Consider the following 26,587-nt stretch of genomic DNA (forward strand, 5'->3'; position numbering starts at 1 on the left):
GGAAATTTAATAATAAAAACAAAACAAAAACTTCCAAAATGATAAAAAGTCGAGAAATCCTAGATTTTCCTGCAAAAAGGACATTTCAAAATAAATTGTTTCTGAAAATGGAATATTATTTGGATCCAAATCTTTGAAGACGGAGAAAATCACTATCCCTATCTTGAAGGAATTCCTCACATCATTCGTTTTTGTAGGAGAGCTGAGGGAGTAACCCTGAATAATCCCTCAAACTTTAATTAATAAAACCTAGAACTGAGTCTTGAGGGGCTTTCTCCCTCTGTGGCACAGTACCAGGGAACCCTGAGGCAGTGTGTGTGTTAAGGCTACTGTGGCATTGCAGGCCCCAAGGATTAATTACCCCAACAATCTATTGCACCGGTTAACCAAAAACCTGTGATTTGGTAGCAATGTGACAAAGCACTTTCTTTTGGGTTACTGTTGAAACATTTGGGCTTCCAGGAATCAGCACTCTCTAACAAAAATGAATGAAAAAGATTCCACACAGAAACATGCTGATTAAAAATTATAAACCAGCTCATTTTGATTACTGTATAAACTTAATGAGAGATGATTTAATGCAAGACTCAGTCTTCACATTCACATAGCCACAAACTAAGGAAATATACAGCAGAAATATCTTTGTGTAAGTCTGTGTTTAGAAGGACTGGAAATAGGACTAAGATAAAGTTTGGAAGGGCAAAGAAGTGAACTATAAGTAATACAATAAATTCTTTTATAGTAGAGAATGCTTTTTGTTTTAGTCCTCGGGATATTGTTTATTATTATAATTACGTTTAAAATTTCCCAATAAATGTAACAGAGGAAGTGGTAGTATAGACTCCACAGGCACTTTTACCATCTCATCATCTTAACTTTGTGGGCACAACAGTAAACATCAGTGAGTGCTGTATTCAAAATCTTCCCTTTGCCACTAGACATTAGTTGACCTGCACTGAAATTAAAATATTAAGAGGATTTGGGTTGTAGATGCAGCCTCAATTCCAATTAAGGCATCAAAATGACTTTTTTCAACGTGTCTTATTTATCCGTTCCTTCAGAAACTATTTATACAGCAGCTGTCATTTCTGATTTGTATTTGAAAAGTTAGCATAGAAGAGGTCAAACTGTGGCTTTCATGAAGTCTTTGGGAAAAATCTACGCATTTCAGCACTAGCAGGATTTTTAATCCAAGAAGCAGAGGCTAAATCTGAATTAAATATCTATATTTTATGTAAAGTAAGGTTTTATGAAAGTAAGGGTGTTTTCAGATCTAAATTTTCATATTGGTCCTTCCTCCTGAAAGCCTGGCCTCAAAACCCATTTGGGAAATGGGTGGAAAAAACACACGTGGAAAAAAAACCCTTGCGCATTGTCTCCTTGTCTCACCGTGTGGCGTCCTGCAGGTGGCCCCTGTTCACTAATGGCTTTTGAAAGACTCTTGAAAGTGAGGGTTCCAGAGGATTACGACAAAGTCATACAGAAGTTGCACAGCAACTAGCTACCACCCCCGCTATCATAACTATCGATCTGATTTTACAAATCAGAGGAGCAGTTTCTTTTGAGAGAAATAGACTCACAAATAGAAATGGAGAAATTGAGAAGCTCCTGTCACCAAATACATAGTGTGAAGAACCATTGCTACGTGGTCTGACAGAGAAAGGTAATTCAGCTGAGTTTTTAAGGACTTGTTTGGAAGGAATGCACTGGTCAGGCAAAATTGACCACCTACTTAATTATATAATTGTGCTTCCCTTCTTGCTTTAGGGTTGTCTGGATTCCTTTCGCCTCCTCAAATACGACATCGCCTCTGCAGATGCATTTACAGATCATAGAGGTTCCCTATTGGAACAGAGGCATAATGTGGCTCCTGGCATGTTTTTGGTATGTTAAAAACATTGCAGTCAATTATTTAACTTCTAATGCTATTACTGTGATCTGGTTACAAATGAGTGACTCTGGGATTGCCACATGTCGTGAATATTTGTGCCAGCAGGAGAGCAGATTGCTAGCCTGCCTTCTGCAGAAGTACAGGCTGTCACCCCAGCAGCCCTCACCCTTCTCTGTGTGTTAGCAGTTCAGGATTTACGATGCATCAGGTCATTCTCCTTCTACTTGCAAAGGGCAGGAAGCACATGCTACTTGCCACGGCATTAGAAAAGGAACACGATTTCTTCCCGTGGACTCCAGTAATTAGATGTAGCCATCTATGCACTTAACCCCATTTCTGCTTCATCTGTGGCAAAAAGTCTTCAAGCACATCACACAATGGTGTGTTTCAGTATTTAAAGCAACAACAACAAAAAAGCTTTAATTTTCCAACATTCTCAGAAGTACCTTTTGAAAATCAGGAAAATGTCTAAGATGAAGGATGGACTAAAGTTAGTTTTAAGTACTTGTATATCTTTCATATGCGGCCCAAAAGCATTAAAATTCCTTGCAAGTGTTTAATTCATTTTTCATAGGTGATTTGTTCCATTAAAGTTTTGCATGCAAAACATGGGTTGCTTGTCTTGAAATACATTATTGTTGTAACTCTGTGAGAAAAGGATTCTCCAGGTCTTGTTCACTTCTGTCGCAAGCTGTTATTAGGTTAAGAGAATGCAATCTTGTTTTGCATCTCACAGAATTGCGTTATAATTGGATTTTCATAATCCTCACATCTTTTCATAAACAACAGTACAAGTGCTGCTTTACTTGGTTATTTTAATCACTTTTTCCCGGTAGGAGAGAGTCCCCGCTCATTAATGTTTGATTATTCTTTGTCTACCTTATTAATAATGGTAAGGAGCAAGTACTGCTTCCTGTGTTTGCTTTATACCTTTGTAGCAGTGACCATGGCATTAGAAGATCTTTCAAATATCTTCTCATCGCAGCTACTGTAAAATTAAGGCTATTTCTGTCGGTTAGGAATGAGCTATTCCTGCAGCAGGAAAAAAATCTCTACATGAAGACACCCATCTGTGATGAACTTCTCTGTCCACTGGGTGACACCAGCAGTCCATCTGATATTGCTTAGCTGTGTATAAAACCACAGAATACATATCTGAAGAGGATTAAATTCTTAACCACTCAGCTTCTTTTATCCTGATAATACTAATAATGTTTTCATCCTCTCTGGTGGCAAAGGGATATAAATAATTAGAAAACGCAAAATGCGGAAAAACAAAACAAAACAAAACAAAACAAAACAAAACAAAACAAAACTTCTTCCAATCCCACTACTTGTACAAAGTGGGAAAATAGCCTGTAAAGTCACAATCAACTGAGGGTCTGTTGCAGAGAAGATAGAGATTACATTTTTTAGTATGAATAACCCACGATTGAGAAAGAGAATGATTGTTAGCAGCTCTGAGGATCTCGTTTAACCAGTTACAGAGGTGTACTCTGATTCTGTTCTGTTACCTTTTTGCATTCCCGTGTGGAAAGGATTTATTATTTTTGAAAGAAAAATCGCAATAATAAGTAATGTTTTAGGTTTCACAAACTGATTATCCTTAGGACAGCTCTTAACCTTCTTTAGTTTTAAAAACAGTTTAAAGACATCATATGGTATATATGCAACTTTTTTTTTTACTTCACTTTACTTTTAATTCACTGTTACAAAGATAAGACACCAGCATAAGCTCAATTTCTGTCAGTGCTCAGATACAGACAAAAGATATATGAGGAGTAAAACATGAAACCTAATTAGCCTGTTAGCATGGTCTTAATTACTGCTTTTAAAACTGATTGATAAAGGCAAGGTGGCTAGTTGTTCTGCTTGAACAAGACACTAACCATTGTTTAGGGAAGAATGGAGTTTGTTTTTAGAAGAAATATGTTAATAGGTTTTTCTTCGATACCACTAATGCCTCTCAGATGACAAATAATAGTCTGAGCAAACAAAGAGCCTCAAGGGCGTGAGCCTATTTCACTGTGTTACAACCCCTACAACATTTGAAATGGTAACCAAACAGGGAACATCCTATAAGGATGGAGCTGCCCTGGCTGTTTTTTCAATGGAGGGGGTCAACCCATCCTGAAGCAGGTCCCAGTCAGGTCCACCCAGCTGCTACCGTGCTCAGCCAGAACAGCTTTGCCCACCACGAGACCAGCAGCAATTCACAGCCGTTCCACGGGGCTGGCTGCGAAGGGCGAGACTTGACCAAAGCCACACCATCCGCGTACAAGCATCCTCTGTGGGCCACAGTGCACTGAGGAAAGCTGCCGGAGGCAGCAGCTCCACCTCTCCTCGTGTTGTCTGCGTGCTGCCTTGACTTGCAAAGACCATAAGGAAGACAAGAAGCTTTAAGTTGCAACTCTGCCACAAGTCACAAATCAGAAAGGGCCACAGCGTTTTACATAGTTATTTCCAGAGCACTTCAGAAGTAAAATGATAAATATTAAGAAGTTATAGAACCTATAATCAGCCATTGCTCTTTTTTACTGGACAGCAGCACTGGCTCTGCTGAAGATCCGGGACCAGCCTGCCTGCAGTTTAGAAGTAATAATTGATCAGAACGAAGTCACTACATTTAGGGTAGAATACATCTACACCACCACCACGCCGCCCCCTTCTGAAAAATCAGTTGTGTCATAGGGAACAAAATTCCAGGTCACACTCGCCTGTCTGGAATGCTCAAATCTAATCGCAGAAGGCTCCAGAGGGATCGTGCAAGGCCCAGTGGTTGATAGTCAGTTGTCGTATGACATTAGTTGTCAATAAATTTACATGGGGGGAAAGAATCGTAATTACTTATTCGAAGACGGACACCGTAGCTGTTAACACTAAAGTCTAAGATTCATCTGCAGGCATTTCTCTGAAAACTTCTGATCAGTCCTCTGCAGTGGTCACAGTACAAGCCGAATGTTTAGTAAAAGGGTGAATATAACAGGAAACATTCTTGAGATTGTGATACACAGCACGTGACTGTCTTCACCACATCTCAAGAAAGGATTTAACATGGAATGGCTGTTCATATAAGGAAGGACTAAATAGGGTAACTTACAAAAGGAACTGAGATGAGGTACAAGAAAGCTTTATGAAGAAAAAATGGTGTGGCAAAGGAATAAGAAGTAATTGTTCATTGTTTCTTAAATCACAGGCATGATCAAGCACCAATGAAAAGATAAGCAGCAGATTTAAACCAAAAGGAAATTCTTCTTCTCACAGCACATCATCAAACTGTGGAGCTATTTGCCACAGGATGTTGTGGAGGCCAAAAGTATAAATGTGTTCAAAATGGAATTAGATACATTCCTGAAGGTTAGCTCCACTGGCAGCTATCAACACGATGCCCCAGACACAGCTTTTGGTTAAGGAAATCCCTGAATTGTTAACTGCTTAAGGCTGGCATGAGTCACAGAGTAAGACTTTCTTATAAATGCCCTTCCACTCCTCACTCAGCTACCAGCCACTTGTAGCGACAGGATACTGGATGAGCTAGACGAGCTTTTGATATAATCCTGTGCAGCTGTGTTCATACCAGTATATGCGATGTTGTTGCTTTAATTTGGGTAAAACTTCAGTAAAAGCATTAAGGGGCAAAAATGCACAGAGACCATGAGAAGAAGGTTCTTTGCCTCTGGAATCATCTTCAGCTACATATATCAAACATTTTAATTTTGTATTATTTTAGGCAGCAAAGCTTCAATAAAGCAAAAGTAATGTCCCCAGGAGGGGAAGGTCTCTTTCAAATTGTGTAAAAGTAGTATTAAAAATGTACTTAATTTTACATGTTTTCGTCTTGAGGCACATAACTAATTTCCTCTGGTATAACACCCACGGGAATTTCCTCAAATGATCAGAAAAAAAAGATTCAAAATGAAACACAATTGTCCTCTGCATTTAATGAATCCAAAGGCTACCCCTAGTACACTCAGAAGGACAGAGTCCGTCCTTAATTTCCTACTAAAATAACTATTGTTAAACTAAATAAATAGAAGTGAGTTAGAGAGAAGGAATTCGTGGCTTCAAAGAAAAAGAATTAAGTTCAAGTTTTAATCTACATATTAGGCAAGAAGGAAATGTTGTATGACATTAACCATGTGCTTTTAGTCAGCTCTTATAGTCTTAGATGCCTCGAGGAAGTCATTTTACAGAAGCATTACAATAACGCACTTGCTCCCAGGGGCAGTTGCTTCTCTCTGATCAGGGCATTGACTTCCTGCCATACGGACAACCCCCCTCGCTCCCCCTGCCCCCATCTAAAGATCTATGGGCAGTTTCTGTGCCTTCAAAATGTTAGGAAGTTGTAGGTTTGAGGGGCAGGAGGCAGAAGGGAACCAAAGTTTTGTTGCTCTTTTTTTTTTTTTTTTTTAACAAAAGGTGGCTTTTCAACAGCATTGTTTGTGCTGGGTAAAAAACAAAACAAAACAAAACAAAACAACCAAACATTCCTGTTGTTTTCTTTCTTTTTTCTTTTCTTTTTTTTTCTTTTTTTCTTTTCTTTTCTTTTCATAGTATTTTCTTTTTTCTTTTTTTTTTCCCCCAAGGTGTAGTGTTTTTTTCTGTGTAGTTTACCAATTTATAATCATGCATCATTTGTGAAGAAATTACCAGGATAACAAACACGAACCTAACAATACCTAACAACAACAAAGCATGGTGTGCTTACATACGTACACTCACACAAACACACACTGCTGTAAGACCATCACATTCGAGTCAAAGAACAAACTTTAGCTGATGTACTTGCTTCCATCCATCAGTGCTGTACTGTGTGGAATGGCGGTTAAATGTCACGAGAGCTAGCTGAGGAAAACTAGCACTAAATGCTTAGTTCTAGCGCTTTTCTAGATTTATAATTAGCTCTGGATGGGGCTGAGCCGCAATAGCACAACTAAAAGGTAACGCTTCCCAGAGCAGGTGGGACCGACACTGTGATACAACAGAGGGGAGAAGGTAACCTGAGGTCCAGACCCTTGGGGCTGGGAATGTGCTCCTGCACTCGAAGAATGCCGGGTGAGCCACGGAAGTTGCTTATGCTCAGCTGTAGTTTTCACTTGCGCCATGGCCATGCAGCCACAGACTGAAGATGGACATTTTTGATGGCAGACTACGCTTATCCCAGGCAACAACACAGATAACTGGCCTGTCCAGCAAGAAGCAGTGCGCCTGGTTTGTGCCATCAGTAACTGTCTGTTAAGTGTGAAACACAGACAGAAGTCCTCTAAATATGCGAGGAAGACAGAAGAGGAAAAATAAAGAGGAAACAAAACAGGAAGGGGACAAAGCTTGCCCTCAGTTAACACCTGCTGGATTTGCTATTAGTGGTAAAACACATGCACACCTAAAAACAGACAGCCACAGAGAAATGAGCCATCCAAGCATAGGTACAAGGCCCAGATGAAGTGCAGGAGAATTCATGTTTTTTTTTTTTTTTTTTTTTTTTCCAGAAGACGTAAATATGCAGAAGACTCCACAAAAGTCAGGTGAAACCACAGTCTGACCTTAATATCTCCTGAACTTCCCCTTCCCCAGCCAGCATTCTGGCGTGCATGTTTCAGATGAAACAAAGAATTATTGAAATTCACTGGTGATGATGCTGTTGCCATTTCCAGACTGCTACAGGGTGAAAATAGTGAGGTAGCATAGTGGTAAGGGGCGTTGCACACTTCTAAGTGGTTGTGCAGGGCAAGTTAAACTAGCAGTATGAGAAATCTCACAGACGAGGTTTTCATAATTCTTGTCCCTTGTAAAATGGAATACTGTCCTGAAAAAGGTGAGGGAAAGTCACAGCGATCCATCTCATTCCAGCTGATCTTGAGATCCAAAACCTTTAAAGGAAGGCTGGGTTCTATAACTGCATTTGCCTTGCAGCTGACCGAAGCCTTGCCAGCTTCTTAAGTGCACTCATTATGATACAGGCTGAATGTTTTGAGCTGATTCTGCAGCTTATCAACAGCATGAAAGGAATTTGTGCTATATCAGGCCATTCAGTGAATTTGGACTTCTCTGGATTCAGGAGTTGAATGGGAATCTTCTGGGAATACCATTCAAAATCCTTTCTGCCATTTTCTGCTGCAGATAGTCAAGATGGCAACGTTTTTAGTATTTTTTTCTAGTAAAAATAGCATGTACAAAATGAGCTCAGGATGTGGAATCCTCTATTTATACACAGAACCAAACTTTAGCAACTATTTGTACTGTTTTCTGTTTCACAAAAGCTATTTTGGAAAGGCCGTAATCAGAAAGTTAAAGGATAATCAGCCTCTACTGCTCTTGGCTTCTTTGACTAAGAATGCTGGTTTGCTCATTGACTGGTGGTGATTTACTTGTTTGCTTATTAACAATCAAATTACTCAAGATCTAGTTCCAAATTACTCAGCCAAGCAGCCATCAAACAATACCTTTTTTTTTTATTTTTTATTTTTTTTACTGTCATCCTACTAACAAGTAGCTCTGGTGTTCGTATTTATTTAGGCAGACCTTCTGCAATGACAGTTCTCCGTTTCCTTCATAGTCTAGAAACAACCTCAGGAGGTCACCTAGCCTGGCCATTTTCACCAGTACACAATCAGCTGTGTCCGTGCTATTACTGACATGAGAGATGGTGCAATTGGAATAGAAATTCAGAGATCTACAAAAGAGACCTCTAGACCTGCATCAGTTTTCTAGAGTCTTTCATAGCCCCTGACGGGAAACAGGCACTTCCACACTGTGCATCATCTTCTTCCAGGGCATAATGGAAGTGGGTCGAATGAATCACACGCTGGAAATGCCAGTTTCTCTCCGTGGGATTCAGATGTAGGTGAGGTGAATTCAACTCTTGCTGTTCAACCTGTTTGTAAAGTCTCAGTGATAGAGAAGCCACGATATCCTGACAAAATTATACCCAAATGCTTTGTACTCTTATTGCTTGTCAGGTTTTCCTATTTAATTTTTCTTCCTGCAGTTAAAGCCCATTAGCTCTCGCTCTGTTTATCACAGACATGGAAAACAGACTGCTGGCTGTCTTTCTGTAGCAAATCTTATGTACCTTCTGTCTCCCATAACTATGCTCCCACAGTCTTCACTTCTGAACACTAAACAGGCACAGTTTATGCAACCTTTCTTTATAGGTCATATTTTCTGGAGCTCTGGTCATTCTCTGGGCTTCCCTGCAGATTCTTGCTGGTTGAAACACCTTGGCCACTCCAGCCCTGCTGAGCTTACAAGTTATACTTTGTATTTTACAGGTTAGATACCTATTTACAATGCCACAATGATGTAAAAATTGTATGTCATCATCAGCACAGATAATCTGTAACATGAAAAGGACAGCTCAACCATCTTGTTTGTCATTACCAGCCCAAGAAGGGCGGTACTACAAAGCCCAGAAAGATAACAAAGCCTTCATTAAATTTATTTCAGCTCTGGCAATTACATTTAAATGAACTTCACTGTGATCAATTCTTTTTTTTTTTTTTTTCCTTGAACATCTGAGTGCATATATACATATTCATTTGAATCAATAGAATTCTTTCCATAGTACAAATATGGGAAGGTTCCTAATCTGCGTGAAATATTCCTAGACAGAAGGAAGAAGGAAATTAACCTTGAGATTGACTGTCTCAGTCAAGAAAAGAAGGGCAAAGAGACCTTGTGGTAACTTGAAAGACAACCCCATTTCACTCCTTCAGTCAGCTGGAAAGATGCAGAAAGGCACATAAGGGGAAAAGTATGGGCTGAGCTCCCCAAACCCCTCCTGTGGATTGCCTAATGTCTGTGTTTAACATTTAAAAGTTTCCCTTCTCCAAAAGGTTAAAAGGAATCAGAACTGAGATACGTATATATGCTTACAAAACCAACCTACTGTTGCCAGTAACAAAACATTTTTTATTTTGACTTTTTTTTTTAATGTTCTGACATATTGCTGCTCTGAAGTTCAGAATTTCATTAGTATTTAAGTTCATCTTTGACCTTTCACCTTTTTATGTGGAATAATTAATCAGGGAGAAAAAAAACATTCCTCTTTGCCCTGGCTTGCTTATTATGACTCCCTCAAGAATTTCAGTCTGAGGCCATTTGCCAGAACTATGTTTAGCCCTGAGAGGAGGAAGAACCTCCCCCCACTCCAAAATGCAGCTCTCCAAATTTATCTCTTGACCTTCATCAAAGGTTTGAGTTTTATAATACTCTGGATTAAATTTACCCCAGTATGGTTAAATGCCCTTTGCTACAGCAGTTTATACCTATGGAGAGAAGTTGACCTTTGGAGATGCCTGCTCATGAACATTATGATTCTACAGTTTCTGTCGGTTTTAGGCATGAACTAAGCCACAAAGATACCCCATGGAAGATTAAATTCTTACTAATGCCATAAAATGCCAACCTAGGAAAGCGACGTGCTAGAGAGGCCATAAGAGTGACAGGAACTGGAAAAGCACTGGAAAACTTTGACTGGTAACGTTTATATATTATGCAAGCAAAGCAAAGTTGAAAGCAAAACAAAGTTGCAAGCACGCTTGAATTTTATGCTCGGAGGCACAAACTGATGGCTTGTGGTGGCAGGAATAACTAAATTCCTCCACGTCCTAACATCACAGAATCAGCCAGGTGAATTGCAGTGGAGGGGCTACATTCCTCTGACAGGGACGGTGACTGCCAGGGGCAGCCTTCTCATCTGTATTCTCTTAGAAAGGTTTCAGTGCATTCTGAATTAACGCATCAGGTCATCTTTGCAATAGATTTATCCACCACTCCTGTCAGCCTCTTTGTTTGGTACAATTGCAGAACAAATGTAGAAAACAGCAACATTATTTTCAGGCTTTCAAAGCCTCTATGGGCAATCCTGCAGTTGCAAAAGGTTCCTTCCCTATCTACTTGTTACAGTTTTCATTACTGGCCACACTGGAAGAGAGTCAGAGCTCTGAACCAAATAACAAAACTGGTACCTACCCACCGCGTTCGGGCAGTAGGACAGTGCCAGTGGTTACACAAAGCCGAGAGGAGAGGAGTGTTGTTTGTTGCTTCCTTATCAATCTGGCAGCGGGGAGCACTTAGATAAGAGAACACAATGTGTAAGGGCTTGCAGCAGGAAGAGGAAGCAAATTCAGGTTATTGGGATGGGGAACACGACGGCTGGAACAGACCAGGGAGAGGTGCCCAAACCAAAGCACAAATTGCTGCCGTATGAAGCCGAGGTGGTAAGCTGGGCTACAGGTGGCAGAGGTTTTTTGTTCTCTGTGCTCCCACCATGGACAAGGAAAGAGCATGCAGAATTTAGGGAGAACAGTAACAGAGACACAGAGGAGAAGTATGAGGAACTGGATGTCAGATTGGAAGGATCTATATAAGGAAAATACAATAAGGAAGGGGACGTGAGACCAGCCTAAGAAAGTCAGCTATGGGAAGCAAGATAAGGCGTTGATTATGAAACAAGTGAGAAGCAGGGCAAGAAACATATGTATAAGGCATGAGCAAGAAACTGAAATGAGGATAGGAAAATCAAGAGAGAGTCAGGAAAGTCAGACTATATGAAGGCAAAGTTTACCTCAAGGGGAGAACACACAGACATGGAGGGTTACAGCTGCAGAATCAGAAAACAAGACCAAATTTTATTGTCATTTCCACCTGCTGACATACACCCAAAACTTCACCCCAAGGAGATCTTATGGGATTCCCTTTCTTGTGACGGTGACGCTGCTCACAACATTTGATTTAGGCAAGGGAGCACAGAAATGAAGACCTGTATCATCACAGTGCAATGGTGAGCATGTACGAAACAAACCGTTCATTCCTTCTGGATTTGCCTTGCCGTGAATGCAGGTAAATAGAGCTCTTCGTAATAATGAGACAAGCTACTGGACTCAAAGAAAAATGTTTCGGTTATGTAAAATGGGGCTATTATAAGAACTTTTGCCTGGAGAATTGAAAAATGTTTGATAAAAAATGCTTGTTTCTCTATTACCCACACACAAAAGCGATGTTCTGTGTTATGTGCATTGCTGGTTTCATTATGGATGAACACATATTGGTATGATGAAGACAATTCAGTGGTCCTCTAGATTTTCTTCAAGTCAATCTATTGTATTGACTCGAACATGCATCACCCTGAAGTATTCAGAGAGTCTTGACTTGGAGTCCTGCGTACTGAGAGCTTCCATGGGCTGAGCCAGACGTTTCCAGTTGTGTGAACTGTGAACATCCCCCTACACAAGCAGCTTTGGACAGTACAATAGCTTAAATGATTCTTACCGTTTTAAATTCAGTGAAGCCAATTTTCACTTAACAAAGGCCCCTTTACACTGCCAGAACATTGACACAGGCCTCCATGTCAGCGAGAACCTGGCCCAGCTACGTCACTGTTTCTTTGCCGACTGATAAAAGGTTGACCATGCTCTCACCTCCGTTCGGTTTATATCTAAAACTTTGACAGGCTTTTCTTCAAGCCTTAATTTTGAGACCATTCATGTGGATGTTCCACACCTTCTATATCTGTGAGAAACAGTCTTTGCAACATGTTGAAAAAGTATTTGTCTTTTCTTGAACAGGCTCTAGCTGTTTTGAGTACAGGGACAAAAAACAAAGGTACAACCCAACAAACCCATCCAAAACCAACAGAAACACTAAAAATGCAGAAGGCTTTCTCCTTTCAGTTTTTGTGACCTTGCTGCAAATGCATCATAGATCTGAATTGCTTAAGAATTGTAAGTTCCAGCACAAAACCAAATTTGACTTTTAACATTATTTCATTGAGAATACCATGATAAGGTAGTCTTCTGCAAATGCCAGCTGCATAAAACATGCAAATGAACGAGGCGTTATGAAATATACCTCATAATCAAAAACAAGTTCAAAACTGGAAATACAGTTGAAAAATGGTTCTGGATTTTTCTGAACAGCTCTGAATTAGCTTTAGTCTCCTGTTTTACTCTTCCAGGGAGAGAAAAATGCTGTATTTTCAGATTTTGCCCATGTTTTCAACTCTTATGGCTTTGAACATCAGGCCTAGCTAGTTCCTGTAGGTTTAAGATCACTCATCCAGTGATGTTGCTCATCTTCCTTCTCTAAAAACTTGTTTCTACATGAGGTTTAGTATTTATAGTAAGAACATTCATTGCTATTTATGAAAGTTTAGAAGTATAACACACTGTTTCTACTCCTCCTTACAGTGTTGGGGAAGGAGTTAACATGTGGGTGGGGGAAAAAAGTGCATTTTTCCTGTGCCTAGATTATTTGTCTGTTTTCATCTTCAAATATGTCATGTTGGACATCATGTTGGACGGAGTGGATGGTGCTGGGTTTTGGTAGTCCATGGAGCAGTAAACAAAATGTTGAGTTATACACTCCAGATATTAGTATCGGTGTTTTGAAAACTTTGAAGGACAGGAAAGTTGTCTTAATTTCTTAAATGAAACTGAAGATTTTATTTAACAAAGCAATTCATGAAAGGTGAAAGCTGTATGCCATAAATCTGTTAGTCAGGCCTGCTAATAACTTTTTTGTTTGTTCCTCAATCTATCACCTTCATTTAGAGTAAGAGATTGCTCTTGCCAATTTTTTCTGTTTTTTTTTCTTCTCTTCTTTGGCAGATGTACATTCAAGGGAAGCTACTCTTTGCCAACTATATTTTCAATGGGTACAGCAAGTCAACTAAAGACCTTCAAAAATAAATAGCTATGACAAGAAGTCGTTATCGCATGGGATACTGTCTTCCAGCTGATTTCAGGTTCAGGTATTTTACTTTCCATCATCATGGTTTTTAATCACTTTATTCTGAGACCTTTGGCATCTTTGTTCAGTATGTTGACTATAAAGTGCTGTAACCAAAGTAGCAAGTGCAGCAGTTTCAATATCAAAGCAGTTGCACCTTTTTGGTGCATTTATGAGTTCTCCCTCTTGTATACTCCTTACTGTCCCATTCCACAGTTAGGACTGTTTAGTCCCAGCTGCTGAGCTACAGAATAATTTTAAGCCAATCCCTAGTTACTGGAAAGAACAAAATAAGAAAATAGAGGTGACAGTTCTGCGCATGTTCCCCATTCCTTTTGTAGTATGTTTGATAGACTTTCTTGTTTTAGGGGCTGTTATATTTACTTTTTGACGTGATCCATAAAAATTAAATTGCAATTAAAAATAATTACTTTAGTCAGGTGTCTTCTGGCAATGAGCTTCTTCATTTAACTAATAGTTGCAGGGAAGCTGTCGAAGCATAACCCTGGAGAAATAGCAGCAGAGGGTTAAATACTTCACCTCTGCATCCTGAGCTCAGGGAGGGAGCATTCCCAGGAACTAAAGCATATGCTGCAGCAGTTAGCTCTCTTGTAGAAGTTCCCAAAGAAGAAACAGAGACAGGGGCAGAAAGGAGAAATAAGTGCAACTTCTGCAATATATTTACTACAGAACTCGTGGGAGCCATACCATTATTTATATTTTAGTGGTGCTGCAAACCAGTAATCAAACCTGAACTTTGGAGTGCCTGGTGTGATTTAACCAATATCTCTTATAGGGTGTGATGCTGATGATCTATTAAACTCCTGTTAATAACCGAGAAGCAGTTGACAGCAGTGATAGCAAAGAGGAACACATGACATACTCCAAAGCGAAGTGTGCAGTCTTTTACTGAGCTGCTCCTAGCCAGCTTTGACAGGTCACGGAAAGTCTGTGCCTTTCTTTTACCTTAACAAAACAATGCATCTCATTTTTGCTGAGCAGCAGAAAATGGCACATGCTATACAGTCCATTTTTCTCCAAAGAAAACTTGTCACGTAGCATGTACACAAAATAATTACCGGTGTCGTAAAGAAAACAGGGCTTAAAAATGGCAGGTAATTGACAGCAGCTTTTTCAAACACGGTAATTACTGGCATGCTGTGGTTTCCCTCAAAGTCAGTGATAAGCCTTCTTGATTGCAGTCAGGACAGATTAGCTTTAGGCTGGGTGTTTTTGCAAATGCTCCTCTGACTGGAAATGCCGCACTGCCATGTGCAATTTCAAGTGCACGTTCTTGTCTACACTAGAATTTTCTAAACATTTCCCACTGTGGCATCATCCTTAAATTTAGCTTTACAAGGGAAGGTATGTGGTCACACAGATAAGCATTTGTCTAGCCTACAACTAAATATAACTGATGTCACAGGTAGTCAGCGAGCCGGGATGGTTATTCTGCACGCATGTGTCTGCTCCTTGCTACCACAGCACTGTGACAAGAAATCCTTAATGCTACCACCGAGACATTCCACGAGGTTCTTTTATGCACAGGCTGTGAACACACGATCAGGTGCAACTGGGGGCACAAAGGCACCTCTCCTAATGAAGGAGAGGGTGGTGAAGAGCCGGAGAGAAAACCAAGGCTAGGTGACATCGCTATTTCCATATACGCTACTATAATTATGTGGGTGGTGTTAAAGATGTGGTTAATTTCTTCCTTAAATCAGCATCTAATTACAGACCAAACAGTAGGTTCTCCAAGAACGGATACTCACTGTATTTTCTCTCTTGCCAGCCAATCTCCCAACCTCAAAAATTGCCGGATACCCAACAGACAGGTGTACGTGCATGTTCAGTTCACTTTATTTGAATAACCTGGGACCACTGTAATGGACCTGTGAACTCCTTCCTCCTCCGTACCATGCCATGAATTCATTAATATTGAGAACAGGGTTGCAGGCCAAGGAAGATCCTGCACTGCTAAATGGGGATTATTAGCAGTAAAGCTTTGAAGATTCCTCTTTTTCACTGGGGGGATAAACAAAGCACTGTCATTTCTCTGTTCTGTTCATGGAGTGATTTCTATGGGAACAGCATTTTCCTGCTTGCAAAATAGCTGTTTCCCAAATGGAAGTATGCAAACAGGTCCTGCCCTTCTTCAGTTTTTCCTCCTCACCCACTTGGATGATGAGTTAAGCATGGAGACAGCATAGAGAACTGACTGACTTCAGTTGAAGGCCACACTCCCAGAGAAAAAGTACCTTTAGATTCCCCTTCCAATCTTTGCTCAAAGCTTGCTTCACTCAAGAAGACCATTGATTTCTTAGCACGTACCAGCAGAAACCACCATCAATGGGACTCACAGATTTCATCTCTTTTTTTGTGTGTGTGTCTACATCTACACATTTTTTGTGTGTTGTTCATTTGTTTATCCTAGGGGTATCCCATTACAGACCTCTTCTTCACTATCTTATAAAAGTGTGGACTATGCTGCAAAACTACCCTAGGAAAGTTTGATATAGTAGACTAGCAGTAGCAGTATAACTGATTATATGTTGGGATCAGCGGAACAATGTAAAAGAGATCTGAAAGACTGGCTTTTTAAGACCAGTCTATCTCCCTGTCAGCCCGACCCACTACAGGAGACCAGGTTACCTGATACAGTACGAATATATTGCCAATATGAAGCAGCACAGTAGAAGGATGAGAAGAACAGGTTTTAATGAGCGAAAGGAGAAATACAGAGATACAGCTGATACAAAAAAGTACACGATATAACACAAGTGTCTAATAAATTAGCAGAGAACTTGAGAACAGGAAGAAAGGTTCAGATGGCTGAAGAAAGAGGCTTGCTCAAAAAGATACAATCTTAAGTCTTCATAGATATATATACATTCTTGGCAGTATAGGAAACGTACAGTTCTTACATAGAAAATATTGACTGTCTGAAGTGGTCGTATCAATTCCTGAAGAATATTTGCATATGGTACATTATGAAGAATACACACAGGCAATTTAGCATTCAAAAGGTCTCCAGGTAAAGAAAAACATTACGGACCCCTCTTGGTCGACAGGCTTCTTCTAACAGCAGCAATTGGATCTGTTCAGTATCCCATAAGAAAACAAACAAACCAACCAGGAAACAGCAAAGAATAAGCAAGATCTTTTGTACTACACAAAAAAAATGACGCACCAATTAGGCAGCAAGATTCAATACTTAAGAATAAATACTCTGGCCTCACACTCCGGCCTCACCAAGCTTCCCCTTGCCTTTCCAGATCAAATCATTTCCTTTCTTCCCCAGTCATCTCTGTGCATTCCTTCCTGGGGACATGGATTAGGTGACAGTGAGTCATACCTAAGTGAGAAGAGCCAGTGCAGGGAAAGTGTACAGGAAGAGATGCGCATCGGCCACAGCTCCTAACACCAGCAGAAACTAGCATTTGATCTGATAATAAAGCCTAAGCATTATGAGGGAGCCACAAAGCTTCAGCTAAAAGGAGCCAGCCTGTTGCCACTATTTTGGCACTTCTGAAGCATACAGGGGAAGTCTGTTTCTTAAGAATCATACAGATAGATGAGAAAAGGTAACTCGTGCACAGCATCTAAACCCAGTTCCTAGGTTAAAGATCTACCTGTTACTCTCCTCCTAAAGGCCCACCTCCCTAGCCACTTACGTGATGCTGAAAGGGATTTCGGTAATAGCTGCCACATGGCTGCACAGCATACAGGTCTCTGAGAGATCATGGGAAGGCGCAGCTGGAAGCATACGACACAAATTCTTTCTTCCATCAGCACTTATATAGATGAGGGTAACCAGTGTTCATTACTAAAGTGCTTATACTAATGAGCCAGCAAAATATACTGCAGAAACTAACTCTTGCCAAAATTACTTAAAATTAATTTCATCTTCAGGATGAAAGTGGAATTATAAAGGAACTTCTGCATAAAAGATCAAACAGCAATGCTGATACAACATTTATGCGTCCCTGTAAAAGCATTCCCTCTTCCATTCAATCATTACTAATCAAAGGATGGATAAACTATGTTCATGCCACCTAGATAAAGGGATAAAGGGTAAGGAGAAAAGGTCATACATGCAATAGCAAGGCAGATTTTTGTCACAGATGCTGAAGAAATAACAGCAACCAAAAATACTTTCAAAATTATTAGCTTTACAATTGAGAAGATGATTTCTGAAGTTGGGAAAATTCAGCCAAAAAAAAAAAAAGCTTAGAAATAATCACAATGGCGCATATCTTCAAATGTTTAAGAAAAGACTTAAGGTCCTGCTTCATATCTGTGGGGAAAAGGAAGGAGGTAAAATGGGAAAGTAAGAAAGAGAAACCAAAGAATTTGGGACGATATTGCAGGCAAGAAACCCTGTGGCAACGAAAGGGCAGAAGCCCAGGAGCACAGGTGGATCACGTCTTCCAGCTCTACACGCACGCCTCCAACCCCGAACTTTAGTTCTTGGAGCCTTGACACGGATGGACAGGCCCTAGGCTTCATACCTGCTTTAAAGTCCTGCTGATCTAAACCCGCCTGAGGCCAATTTAATCAACGCTGTGCTTAAGCAGTGTCAGCATCTGGCAGGTTCGGTGCAAGGAGGCTCCAGTGGAGCCAAACCACATGGGTTTTCAGCGCAGTCTGAGGAAAGAGACTGACATCACACACAGCTTAAAATAAGAAATATGGAGACTGATTTACATGCAGCTTGAAACACCGGCCCAGCAGAACTGAGGCTTTCTTTGGAAATGTCATGTAGATAAAATGTAGCTCTTTTTTAACAGCTGCTGAAGACTACTTGTCTGCTGAATGTTTCCGGTCTCCACACTGCAGAGGAATCGTAGATCCTTCCCAGCGTCTGAACTTCAGAGCCTGTCACGTGTGGTTTCCCTCTGTAGCCCTGCCAGAAGGCTCTCGCTGCAGTTTGTTCTTTTAAATGTTTCCTCTTATATTTTAGCTTTCATTTATTATCCAACTAAACAGCAGCTTATTAAGATTCTTTTCCCTGTTGCTTCCTTGGCAATCTAGGGTGCCCTTAGGTCCTACTTTGGGACATGTTACGATTCAGTAGGCAGGAAACACTCAGGAACATGTATTTGCTTACACATTTAAGACAGGGCAGAGGGGTATACAGGCACAGAGGCACTCACAGCAGCTCAGGCACGAAGCCTTGGTAAGAGAAAACACAGCTAAGCAGCTTTTCTAAGTAAGGGTATAAAATCAGCGTGCATTTCAAGTAACTCCATGCAGTCTGATTGGTAGAACAGAATTAATTTCTTTTGCCATTAGATAGCAAGAATTAAATCTTTGTCTATCTTCTGATTAACTGGAAAGTTTGATTTGAGAAAAATATAACTTCTTTGCTAGACAAGGCTTTCAATGTGATAGCCGGCAATATGCATGTACAGTATGAAGTATGTGCATACATATAAAAAAAAATATACACAAACCCCTGAAGTTGAGAAACAATCCATTAATGCTGCTAAATAAACATTCAAAATGCTTTGACTCAGAGATTTAGTAGCAATTGTGTTTTGAAAACATACGTTTTATGACAGCAGGAAAGGTTTAAGCACAACTGCCAGATCCCAAAGCTTCCAGAGCTCTGGGCCAGGCAGCTGTGATTCCAAGTTGGGCACATTGGTGATAAAGCAGGTTTTCAGCCCCTCCTGCAGCAAGAAGCGAGCTTATTTAGGGGAACTCAGGCTCAGCCTTAACTGTGCCACCTTCCTGTTGGAAGGAACAAGTGAACCTCAAGTAACGAAGAACATACGTTTAAGGCTCAGGCTTGCTGGTAGATGTTACCATCTTGTGATCACTGAGGGGTGCTCACTGGAAGTGAATGCTCTGAAGTCCAGAAAGGAATAGGAGAGCCAGGCTGAAATGCAGGTGAAGCTCCCTGGAAGGAAAGTCAGGACAGACAAATAACCAGCCCCAAGAATCCTGTTCATGAGCTTATGGCTGGGAACACACATCAGTGCCTCTGTGTGGGTTCCTTCCAACTTGCCATTTCAGCAGGTTTAGGCAGTGGGTTCAGAAACAAAGGGAGAAAGCGGCCAAGTTCCTGCAGAGTTGGTAGCAGGATGCTGGAGGAGAGCTGAAGACTGCGAGGAGGGAAGAGAGACTGCTGGAGGAAAGCAAAGACCTAGCTAAAACCGGAGCTGTGAAAGATGTTTGCAGGGTCAAACAGTCCCGGCTCAGCCCCCGGAGTCAGCCGTCTCAGAACAACTCTTGCCAGAGGTGGTCAAACCAGAAGAGTTTCTCTGGCCCTTGCCGGCCCAGGCCCCATGTCTTGTGGTGTGGCGAGTAACGCTCGTGCTGCTGTTAGGAATGTGTGACCTGGTGCATTACAGGATTGCAACCTAGGTGAGAAACTGGAAAAACCAAACCAAACCAAATCATCATTGGTTCGTGTGGCCTATGAAGAAAGCTGAGAAGGAAAAAAATGATTGGAATTGCATGACATGGGTGCTGCAACAGAGCAAGACAGAGACAAGGCCAAAATGCTTTTGAGCCTTCCTGCTCCTGTACAGGTTTCACTCAGTGCTGTTCTGTGGTGTCTGCAGGTCTCTACAGCCCTTGCAGACCTGAGCACACAGGTACACGCAGGCTGTGAACACTCACATCGGGATGCTAAAAGCCTCGAGCACAATTTCATACCGAGCTGCACAGCAACAGACAGCACGAACTTGTTTGCGTTTGGTCACCTGTGGCTTTGGATGAAAGATCCTGAGGACAATTCATAGAGTTCTGGCTTTTATCCCATATTACATTTAAAGCCTTTTATTATTATTATTTTTAGAAACACACATCAAACATCATAAACAGCCCTAATTTATAGTGCTTCTATTGGGATCAAATGCCTAACTGTTAGTAACGACAACTGAAAAATGATACTAAGCACTGACTTTTTTCTTTTTATTTATATAGGAATGGACCTCCTTTCAATAGCACAAAGTAATGGAAAGCACTGATCACTCTCTACTTGGAAATTCAAGATTATTTTGATTTCTCATCCATGCAGCTGAAGGAGGTCAGGAAGCAGTCTTTAAATATTAAGATTTGTGCACAGGTTGAGCCAACTAATGACAGTTATTTTGGGACCCTGTACTAAAATTGCAGTTATTTCTACAACACAGCCTGGTGTTTTTCAGCAAGACAGAATTACTTACAAAAGCCAGTACACACTGAAAATCTGTATTGCCATACATTATTAGCTCTGTTTTGATTGTAGTACTGCCCATTATGGCGTCCATCTTCCATCCTAGTTCTCAACTGGGAAAGCCAGGATACATTTCTAGATCAAGTCATTCCAATGCTGAAGATACAGAAGAATCAAGCTGTGTTACAAACACATCACAGAAATTGTGTATTTTAAAATCTGAAACTCTTACGAATGGTGATACAGGGAGAGGACTGTGGGTGACTTTTTTGCCAGAAAGGTAAAAATAGTAAGAAAAAAAAAAAGGAAAAGACATGTATGATAGTTTTAATTTTACTGAATTTTACTGGCAGTATAACAAACAATCCTTAGAGGCTGTATTGGGCATGACACAACAGGTCTTGGGTAGCCTAGGTCTGAAGAACAAAGTAGTCAAAATGAGTGAGGGAATTAATGAGTGGCATCATTCTCAATCAACAGAAAATATGGAGATGAAGCGACATATGGAGTTGACTTAATCCCACTTCAGTATAGACACTAATGATGTAATTCAGAGAGTGTAAACATTAATTCAAACTGATTGAAGTTCAGGCTATGGCATTTCTCCTCATCGCCAAGGCATGTATTCCCTCCTACTCCCCTGAGATGCTACCAGTGACCTTTCAACAACACAATTAGTTGAGGGAGCCAGCCCAGCTGAAAGTTAAAGCAGTGGCACATCTTCAGCCAGATCGGGGTCCTAAATCACTGAGTGGTTGCAAAAGCCAGCCTGAAGGAGGCACAGAGGTCACAGGCATGGCAGGACCACGGCAGCCTGGACCTAGATTGGCTTAAGCTGCTACAGAACTGCATCCCCTAAAGCAGACTGTCTGTGAGGCCTACAAGATTGAAGTCTAAGCACATGTAAAGGTCAAAATATGCTGATCGTGTGAAAGCATTCAGGTTTTGGTCCTATTCAACTCATTTAAAATAAGCCACTTTGTAACTGGGAAACAAACCTTTTTTTTTTTTTTTTTTCCCCTACTAAATAATAATCACTTATTCATAATCCTATGGTAATTTCAGAAAGTGTAAAATGGGCTAACAGGGCATTCAGGCTGTTGGATCTAATTTTATTCTGACAAACCTGCCAAGAACTTTAAGAGATGGCAGTGTGACAGGTAGGCAGACTATCGAAAACAGCTACATACTGAGTATCTGCAGCTCAAACTGTACTGCTTTAACTGTTTACAAATATTTTTTTTACCCCTACCTATGGCCATCTGATTACTGTACAAATTTCCAAGTCAAATCGAAGTGTATTTTTTGGCATTTAAAAATCAAGGTGATGAAATAAAAGCATACAGATGAAGGAATTAAATATCAGGAGAATATGAATAAAGCACACCTCCAAGCACTTTCAAAATGAGTCACAGAAGCCTTCAGTTTGACCTCTGATATCCATATATCCACTGCCATGTTTCTTGTGTGATAATCTATTTTGTGATACATGCTTACGCATCAAAGATCAGAACAGCTATGAAAAGTCAAGCTGAAATTTAAAGAAGTGTTGTTTGGCATCTTTAGTTGTGTTAGACCAGGTGGAAGCTGTTGGAAGATCACTTTGATTTAACAACTTCTTGTTTTGTTAGCAAAGAAAAACATTGTGGAACTGAATTCTGGTGACAGTGAATAAATAATTCTCCTCCTTCAGACCAAATCTTTTCATTTTTCATCGTAGTACCTATGGGTAAAAGATCTGAAAAGGTTTTGTTCCTAGATGGACTCAGAAATAGTTTAGCTGTTGATTTATGGGGGTTGATTATTGCTCTATACTCAGCACTGCTGACGTTACACCTGGAGTACTGCAGCACACTTTGGGCATTATACTTCACAACACAGGATGTATTTCTAAGGAGAGCAAACAAAAGGTGGAAAACATGACCTCTGTAGATGAGCTGACAGAAGTGGGCTTGCTCGGTTTAAAAAAAAAAAAAAAGAGAGAGAAACAATATTGACAAATCTTCTGGTTTGTAAAAGACTGTAACAAAGGTGAGCACATACTGGCATAGGAACTACTAACAATCAACCTAACACGAGACTGAAGAAATGTGTGGAAGAAGATTCCATCATGTTAAGCTGACAGCTGCCACCATTGGCTCAGTAAGTCCCTGAGACACAAAATGTTGGGACTTTGCTCATCATTTTATGAGCTCCCTTCTCCTACTCTCCCCTCAGCATCTGCTATTAGCCCCTGTCACAGACAAGATCCCAGAATAGTCGAGCCTTTTACTGACCAAGTGCCTCTCTCACACTGCCCTCTTTTTCAGATGACAGGCTACACAGAAGTGTTAATTCTAAATAGTAGTTAACCATAGGAACAACCCACTTGCAGAGCAACAGCAGCCCTTAACCAATCAATTCAAAAGAAGACAGACAGTTTAGTATGCTTGAGCCTTTGTTTCTGTTTAAAAAAGAAAGAAAGAAAAAAAAAAGGCAGACAAACAGATTACAAAGTTCAGTATAGGCCAACAATTCTACATACTCCACCATTTAGATTTTTTTTTTCCTCTTTTTTTTTTTTTTTAACTGGCAGAGAGATTAATAAGACAATTGCAAATTCTGCTGTCCAGATGCACATAAAATTTCCAATACTGTAAATAATCAGCCTGGTCACACAAATGTGCTCAGGGCAGAGTCTGAAACCTCAGTAAAACTGGCTGCTCTGCCAAATTTCATCCTGTATTTTTATAACGAACTGCAAGAGTTGGTCATCTCCAGTAATCCTCTGTCAGGAGTCAGCTGCCTCATGACTGAAACCAATAGCAGAAGCCCTCATGTTTGCTGATCCTGCTTACAACTGAATGTGACACAGGCGTATTCGACATTTGAAAGATTCTGTGTTGTCTGTAATATTCAATACATGCTTCCATTACACCAGTGCTACATTTCTGTCATGAAGACATACACTAAGAAAAGGAACAATTAATGTCTTTGTATCATAGATCTTCGTCCTCGTTTAAGCCTTTGCCCACCTATATCTGTAGCTGTAAAACCACGCGACATAGAAGATGTAGTGCTAGATTGCAATCCAACTGAAGAAGCAAATACTGTCTTTGGAGTGCCTTCCAGTTAGGTAGGAGAAAAATAAATTACTTAACCACGTATAGTTACTTGTTTCTTTACAACTTCACAGAGCTGCTCATCCGAAATGGAATATGCAGTTATTGTTAGCTCTGCTCTTCGCTCTTGTGAGGAACTCCGGATTATAACAGCATGTTTATATATATAGATAGAACCTGGTTATTAAAGGAAGACATGCTTTGTGTGCTGTAGACTGTTAGCCAAATTTTTACACAGAGAATACTAAATAAATTTAAATAAATGACCTGATAGCAGTTATATATAGATGTGATGGATGAGAGGGAGAGAGAGCAAGTGAACCCAGGTGTTCACATATACAACTTCTAAGACTGCATTAAGTAAGACTGTGCAAATCAGTTAAATTGCTTGTAGAAAATCTCTTTGTTCAAGTAGAATCAGAATTTGCTCCAAAAAGTCATACTTTGATCATACCCATCTCTCATGTCAAGGCTGTAATTTCACAGTACATTGTCATTGCCAGTAATGTAAATGCGAGCAATCCTGAGCCTCATGTCAGCAACACAATATGTGCTGATACAGCTGTTTGGAGGTAAATGCTGTAAATTGCATCATTACAATAAACAAGGTGAAAAATAAACACTAAAAAGGATGTGGGGTGTTTTGTTTTTTTTTTTGACCAAGCAGACTCAGTGGTCTGATTAATAACACGGCCACAAAAACTTGTGTTGACCCAGCTGATGGATGAAAACAAACAATGAATGGTGGATGGGGCTTCTTAGATCAGTTTCATCACTGAGACCAGCATTTTATAAAAATAGGTCCCATGTGAGCTGCCAAGGTCTCTTTTCCAGGTCTTTTGCTAAGGACTGAAGCAAAGGAATAAAGAACTAGCAACTCTTACAGAAGTTAAATCTGAAACCTATTTTAGTAGAAATGCAAAACATTCATGCAACTATTGATATTATCCAAAACTGTGAGGAGAGATGTAACTCATATCCTAAATCTGATGATGTTCCCAAGTTGGTATCATAGCCAACTACATTGTAAACTAAGATCTGGATCCTGTGGGGAAAGTTTAGATGAAAAAAGTATCAGTTTGGGGATACACAATATCAGATCATGGGATGTCCGTGGGTGAGCTTGTGGAAAAATGGTAATGGAACAAACAGGCAGCCAGAACAAAAAATATCTGGGCACTTAGTGAAGAATCAAGGATCTCAAGTCAAGGATGAGGAAGACTTATTTTTCAGAAGCACGGGCAACGCTTCAAACACCACTTATCCAAAACAGTTGTTCCAGTCTTGATTGCTTACCACAGAGAAAATAAAAAATGTGTTTCATCATCTTATCCTAACCTTTATGGATCTAGAGAAGAGTATATCCTACAACTAAAAGGAGGCTTAGCTTCTGAAAGTACTATGAGAAGCATATTCCCTGTCCCCCTCTCCCTAGCCACCATCCATTTAGCTTCCAGTCACTTACAAGTAATTAAGCGCACAAACATGGTTACTGGTTAATGAAGGATGTCAGAATATTCCCTTACCCAATCCTGTCTGTCAGGGGAAAGACAGGCATTATATTGTGAAAGAATAGCATAAATCACATACAACCTCCTCTATAAATTGATATTTTCCTATTTAGGGTTTGTGAAAAAAATATACATACTCAGAGTGTTCACACAAAATCACTAAGAGAAGAGAGGTTGAAAGAAAGCACACGTTTCCTGACATATGGTCAAGAGTCCCACCCTACCCTGCTAACCTTCGTTAGCTTCCCCACATCCTAAGACAGCATCCTAGTAAAAGATATTGCTCTGAACCACTTGCTTCTCCACACCCTGTATTCTATAAAATCAGCAGGCTCAAAGAGGCAATAAATACCCTAAGTAACTGATGAGGCATTTTGTGACTGGAAGTTTATCCAGGTCCACATACATACAGGTCCATACAAACAGGCTGTTCTCTCACCAACAGAGGCATAAGACCTTTGTGTCTGAGGGCAAAAGGAAGAGAAGGCAGTAAAACCACTCCCCGGCTCCTCTGTGAGGTGACCATCTGCCATAGCCACTTGTTGCTCCTCGTAAAACCACCTCAAAGAAAAAACAACTCGCATAACCTCATATCAAACATCCAAACTTAGGTGTCCACCAAGTTACAAGATACACCTTAGAAAAGTCTCGTTCTCTCATGGATCTTAATCACACAGGTTGTGTGACCCTTGTGATCTAAGGAAAAATGGAAGAGCATTAGGGAAGAGCAAATATGCTATTAAAATACCATAGATGTTGTCAGTTTTGCTTTAAGAAAATTACTTCAGGACATAAACAAAAATGTACAAGCAATCATTATATCAAAAATCAAATGTTATATTAAGGTTTAATTTATAAAAGGTTAACAAATAATTAATAGCTGTTTTAATAAATAGCTATTTAATTCTCATCTATTATAAATCCAACAGATAGCTTCTACCTCTCTATAGTACTTTCTACTGATATGCTTAAAGCCCTCCCTAACACGTACTACACCTTTCTAACATGAATTACAACATTTATTAACCCTTCATAAAATTCTCTATAAACCTTAATATGAAGCATGACCAACTTTATACTATTTCAGCCCCATGCCCCAGGACACATAAAATACTAGTTCTTCCAAGTTTTTACTTAAAACTCTACATTTTAGTTGGGAGCATCACTACCCATGGAATCACGAATG

The 26,587-nt window shown here is 40.2% G+C and overlaps 1 long non-coding RNA gene across 7 annotated transcripts in view; it reads left to right on the top strand.

Annotated features, from left to right (window-relative positions):
• LOC310884752 overlaps window positions 1–26,580 on the top strand; it is a 47,955-nt gene extending 21,375 nt beyond the window's left edge. For 6 of the 7 annotated variants that reach the window (XR_014574373.1, XR_014574374.1, XR_014574375.1 and 3 more), the window contains 3 exons: window positions 1,768–1,884; window positions 13,501–13,643; window positions 15,414–26,580. This is a non-coding gene — a long non-coding RNA (uncharacterized lncRNA). Of the gene's footprint in view, window positions 1–1,406; window positions 1,664–1,767; window positions 1,885–13,500; window positions 13,644–15,413 lie in introns of all 7 variants that reach the window. The other variant, XR_014574376.1, reaches the window with a different exon arrangement.
• The last annotated feature ends 7 nt before the right edge of the window (window positions 26,581–26,587 follow it).

This window comes from Anser anser (genome assembly GCF_964211835.1).
Source record: "Anser anser genome assembly, chromosome: 1".
In the NCBI taxonomy this organism is placed as follows: Eukaryota; Metazoa; Chordata; class Aves; order Anseriformes; family Anatidae; genus Anser; species Anser anser.